Raw genomic sequence first — 5898 nt, 5'->3', positions numbered from 1 at the left:
CTTCTCAAGAACCACTGGACCAGAAAAACTGAAACTTATGTGGAAGCATCCTGATATAGTGTTGATTCTAAATTGTTCAAATCATGACCCCTGGGGGTAGGGCGGGGCCACAATAGGTATTACAAGGGGGGAAGTCTGGTAATGAACAGCATGGCCAAAGTTACTCAGGTGAGCGATGTGGCCCATGGGCCTCTTGTTTTTTATTTGGGTGAATGGTGTTGTCATGGTTACCGGTACTAAAAATAGAAATTTCCGTGAAATACTTTCAAAACGCTACTACTCCTAGTTTTCATTTGATTTCAATATAACTTGTCACAAAAGTAGACTACATTAAGATACATAATTCTATTTATTGTTGCATGTTGCAATGTTTCAAATCCAAGTGCTACTTTTCTTTTGTTATACAAACAGACCAGTAGAGCTACAGTCTCATCAGAGACTTCTGGTTTTCTATACATAATGAACTGTATGCATCATTACAATGTGCTTGAAACTGTAATGTATATGTTCAAAACCTGAATTGATAACTGTGTTCAATTTTCTTTGTGCAGGGTATATATCAGCTCTTCTACAAAGAGAAAAGCAGTGTAGATAGAGGGTCTTTATACCAGTTGCGGAATCTGATAAACAGACGAAATGTTTCTGGGCCTGAAGAAGTCATTTCAAGCTACAGGTATTACTGTGCTACTTGTCATATTTTGTACAGTGTACTTGTGTTTACTGGATATGATAATCCCTTTTACTTGATGAAACCCTAATATCAATTGTCAGGACAATTTATTAGAGAAGATGTATTGTACCTGTATTACCACAATATTTGATCAGAATCATAAAAATGCCCCCCCCCCCCTTTCCCATAAAAAAGAGATGGAAATTGTTAGTGCCTTCTATTTCATATTATATTTGCAATATTTTTTTTTAATTTAGAGCACACCATGACTTCATAGCAGACATCACAGACTCCTACATTTTGGCAGCATTTCTAGATATCATGCAAATGGAGGATTTGAATTCTACTCCTAATCCGATACCTTTGTTTTCGTTAATGTCTGACAGCCATAAAAATGAGTGGCTTGTGGATGCAGCAGAGAAAGTTATCACGGAACTGAAAATAAACAAAGTTTCCTTTCAGCATATAGTTGACGACATAGCAGCTCTGGATGGTGATACAAATAACCTTAATGCCATGAAGTCTGATTATTTCTATTTATGCGCAGTATGTGGGAAACAATATCATAAGAGAGGCTGGCTTAAAAAACATCTGGAAAAGAAACATCATTGGAAGTTTCATGTACCTCAGGGAAGATCAGATGATAACAATCCGACACAGACATTTCTGTTCATATCACTACTATACAGAGACACATACGACTCGTATCGGGGGATGGAGACAGAATCATACGAAACGTGTATTTTGAGTCGTTGTATGCAGCGGGACTGAGGCACTCCAAGTACAAAATCTGGCTCTTTAGAATTCTGTGTAACATGTATCTTTTAAGTCCTGAGCAGAGTTTCGAATACAAATGGAATATGACTGTAAACTTGCAAGGTGGAATTGGACAGAGCATTCCCAATGACAACTGTGTTGAAATTCAAGTTCACAATATTAAGAGCCAATTGAACACACAGGGTTCTAACAAGTCTTTCAAGTCAGCAAAACAAATCTGTATGACAACACAGGTCATTGATGCTATAAAAGATGGTCTTATGTCAACAACAAAAACAGCACGATCCAAAAGCAGTCGACCAGTGGTTGATAAGACAAAGGACATCGTGACCGTTATAAACTTCCTAAGATCTAAAGGCTTTGTCAAAGACATCACTTGGTCAAGTTTCAGTAAGTTTAAAGATCCAATCAAGTGTATTGAGTCTGTAGATTTACATGAGTGGATAATTAAACAGAAAGAAATTGCCAATATGTACATGAAATAATAAATATTTCTGTTTGATTGCTTATGAAATGTGTTCAGAGAGTAAATCATGATACATATGATATGAGACTAAGAAGTATTACGGTAACTTGTAAGTGCAATTTTTGTGACATTATTCTTGAGCAAGAGTTCCTGACAACTGACAAAATTTATGCCTTGATTGTGATGCAATAAAACAAGCTGAATTGTAAAGACTTTTTCCTGTAATATAATTTTTTTCTACCACTATATTGGCATGCAGGAAAATTATGGTGGCATACAACATATGTCTTAGCATGTGACTTAATTATATTAATATTAAGAAAATGATATGCATTGTAAATATGCTTACAAACATGTTTATTTTTGTTAATGGTAAATAAAGTAGCACGAAAAACGTGCATTTCAAAATAATCATCTCGATTGTTGACACAACTTAGTTGCATGTTTACATAGTTAAATAAAATGTCACCATACACTTTCAAAAGAATGTAAAAGTCGTATGGTTTAAAGTTAGTAATTATTATCAGAAATTAAATATGACTTTTGTTGCATTTCAACATATATTTTCCTGCATGTTCAAGCAATTATCTTTCATGTTAGCATAATCTGGTAAAAAAAAAAAAAAAAAAAAAAAAAAAAAAAAAAAATCCCATATTTTAAAAAAATTTGACTTAACAGATTCAGTTAAAAAAATACAGAAGGAACAAGATAAAAGATTTTTCTCCTTTCATTAATATTTGGTATCAATTACACAAATACACAAGACAGTCATCTGACATTTTCCTTGACAGGTACCAAGGGTTACATTGAAATGCTGTAGTCCAGAATTACAGTATCAAAATAACTGGTCAAAAATTGGCATATCTTGTAAAGATGAATAACGCAACAAATATGGTTATTAGTAAAGTGTTCATCAAATGGTTATCATTAAAAAGAATCTGTGTCACTTTCACTATTGAGATCAGAGTCAGAAGATGTTTCATGTTCCTCAAAAATGCATGAGTGTTCATAATCTTTACAATTTCCTTCACCACATAAGCAACTAGCACTACATATGTCACAACATAAATTTTTCACTCTATCTTCTTCTGGATTATAGTTATATGCAGACAGCATAACTTCCCTCCTGCAAGTATCTGTGTTGCCAATGTACCTTTTCATATCATCATCTAAATTTCTGCATTGTCTTGAATTGTAAAGTAATAAGGCCATTGCTGTTTGTGAGCCATCTCTCCCTGCTCTACCTAATTGCTGCACAAAAGAATCCATATCTTTTGGTGGACCAAAATGAATTACATTGTTTACACCTTTAAAATTTACCCCCATCCCTGCAGCACTTGTTGCTATCAACACTCTTATTTTGCCATTTGCATGTCTTGTTTTATATTTTCTTTTACAGTTTCATTTGTTTTTGAATGATACATATCAATGTTCTGAGATTTTTCCATCCTAAATGCACTAAAAACATCACCACATAACTTGACAGAAGGGCAAAAAATAATAAAACGTTCACAAAGTGTTCCCTTTTCCCTTAATAATTTTATTAAAAAGAAAAATAAATCTGGTAATGGTACAGTACTTTTGACCTTTTTCACAAATAATTTTATATTGTTTCGATCAGGATTGTCAATCATTTCATAACAATTATTCATGGCAAACTTTTTCTTTAGGTCAGCTCTAGCAGCCTTGTTAGCAGTTGCAGTTATTAGTAAAATAGGACACTGTATCAGTGATCGTACTTCTCCAATTTTTCCATACCAGACTCTGAAAGGTTCATCCCCTCTGGAACCACTTTCACCCCTGCAATTAAACAATTGAACATTTACACCTGATGATTTTGCAAGTCTAAGAGTCTTATTTCTTAAAAGCTAATGAGAATATTAGTTATCCAGGTTCAATCAAGGGTGTACAGGAATTTACCCTGGCTTTTATTCCATACAACCTGAGGCCGAAGGGTGTATGGAATACAACCCGGGGTAAATCCCTGTACACCTTTGAATAATGAATTGATTTCCTATGTAACCAAATAAATTCTTTGTAAACACAAGTCCAATCAACTGTGTTTTAAGCTATTCATAGATTTACTACATGCTACAATGCATTGTGAAGTCATGTTATTTGCTTTTTATAATCATGATTAGAGAGAAACTATATGCACTTTGATGTCATGTTATTTACCCCCGACTCAAGTCAGGTGTACAGAAATTTACACCCAACTTTGTAACCAATGAATTTATTAAAGCTTGTGTTACAAGCTATATAGGAAATAACAATAGTTATTTCCATATTCAGAATTGGCACAATGCATATTAACAGTAATACACCTGCTATCATCATCATGCAAGTGAACTGAACACTAAAATTAATATCCAAGTGAAAAGTAATCTCAATTAAAAGTGATACTGCAGCCTGAGTCTTTTTTTTTTTGCAAAGTAAATTCCATGTACATATATTTTTTACTCAATGTATTATCTGGTTAGGCCTTGAAGCTATAAAGTAGGACAGAATCATTAGTTTTTATACTATCGCAGATACATACCATCGTAAAACAGTGTGGGCCTCGTCTATAACAATCAATCTGAAGTGTTGGCTTCTGGTCACCATTTCTCGCCACTTAGTAACAGACAATATCGCTTCCGGAGAGGTAAATAAAAACTGAAACGTCTCATCTGCTATCTGTGCATCTTCTTCTGAGTTTCTACCGATATATGTTGCAGTAAATCCAAGTGACTGCAAAAACTCGCATTGTTCTTTCATTATTGAAATAAGAGGGGATATCACTAACACATTGCAGGGAAGGCGGTGTTTTTCAGTCCACAACACTTGAAAAGCTTGATAACATAAGCTCTTCCCACCCCCTGTCTTCATAGACAAATATACATCCCTTCCTTCAAGTAGCTTTTCTAGTGTATCGTTCTGAAATGTCTTTAATTTGCTTATTCCAAATCGTTCGCTAGCCACTTGATCAATTGACGCCATTTTGAAGTATAAAGCGAAAGTGCTTTGAAAGGGACTTGCTGATTGGACAATATCGCTTTAGGTGTACCTCGAGCGACCAATTAAATCGCCTCATTAATTATTCATGAGAACGAGCGAATTGGTATGAATGGACCCACGGGTGATTGAGAGAGGAACGAAGCGTAATCAGCCGTGGGTTTCCGACGATGTACTAATAATTACAATGTTTTTTATTACATTGAAAAAATAGTTTGCTGTTTATTGCTATTTTAGTTAAACTTGACACAAAACTTCCACCCAGCGGTCCTACCAGAACCCCCAAAAACCACCCGGACCCAAAACTACCATCCTATCTCCCAACCCGGACCCAAAACACCCGGCTAGCGGTCTTACCTGGACCCAAAACACCCAGCAAGCGAGACCACCCAATACTACTGAAGGGCTTTAAATTTATAGGTAGAGCGCTTGCTTCGTGATCGGGAGGTCATGAGTTCCAATCTCGGCCACGACTGACCTAAGTCGATAAAAATTGGTATCAACTGTTCCCTCGCCATGCGCTCAGCACTTTCAAGTGAAAGTTGCGGGTCCTTCGGATGAGACCTTAAAACCCGAGGCCCCGTGTCACGACAGGCGTTGGCACGATAAAGATCTTTCACTGCTCAATGGCCCTAAGTGTCAAAATTTGAAGTCCTTCTCCGGTATATGGTGACGTCTCTACATGAGTGAAAAAATCTCGAATTGGACGTAAAACAACATACAATCAATCAATCCTTTACACACTTAAATTGCCATTGAGGCCCTTGGTCTTTTTGGCGACAATGGTCTTCCACCGGCGACGCTCACTTACATCTCTGAGTATCTATAGCCTTTTTCTCTTCTTAGATATTTGACTTGGTACAAATATAGTTTTCCCAGTCTACCATTTTTATAGTTCCAATACTTTTTTAAGTATAAAAAAATGTTGAGTATTTAGACTACCAATTCCTACCTTCTCTTTCAATTTTCTGTTGTCCTGACTCTTAGGGAA

The 5898-nt window shown here is 35.7% G+C and overlaps 2 pseudogenes; one reads left to right on the top strand and one right to left on the bottom strand.

Annotated features, from left to right (window-relative positions):
* LOC133179679 (uncharacterized) overlaps positions 1-1158 on the top strand; it is a 12408-nt pseudogene extending 11250 nt beyond the window's left edge.
* Positions 1159-2840: 1682 nt separating this feature from the next.
* On the bottom strand, positions 2841-4782 carry LOC133179677 (uncharacterized; annotated as a pseudogene).
* Positions 4783-5898: the final 1116 nt, after the last annotated feature.

Source organism: Saccostrea echinata, unplaced genomic scaffold (assembly GCF_033153115.1).
Source record: "Saccostrea echinata isolate AGI-Se365-2 ecotype Australia unplaced genomic scaffold, CSIRO_AGI_Sech_v1 ptg000005l, whole genome shotgun sequence".
Lineage (NCBI taxonomy): Eukaryota > Metazoa > Mollusca > Bivalvia > Ostreida > Ostreidae > Saccostrea > Saccostrea echinata.
This window is presented reverse-complemented; position numbering and strand designations above follow the sequence as displayed.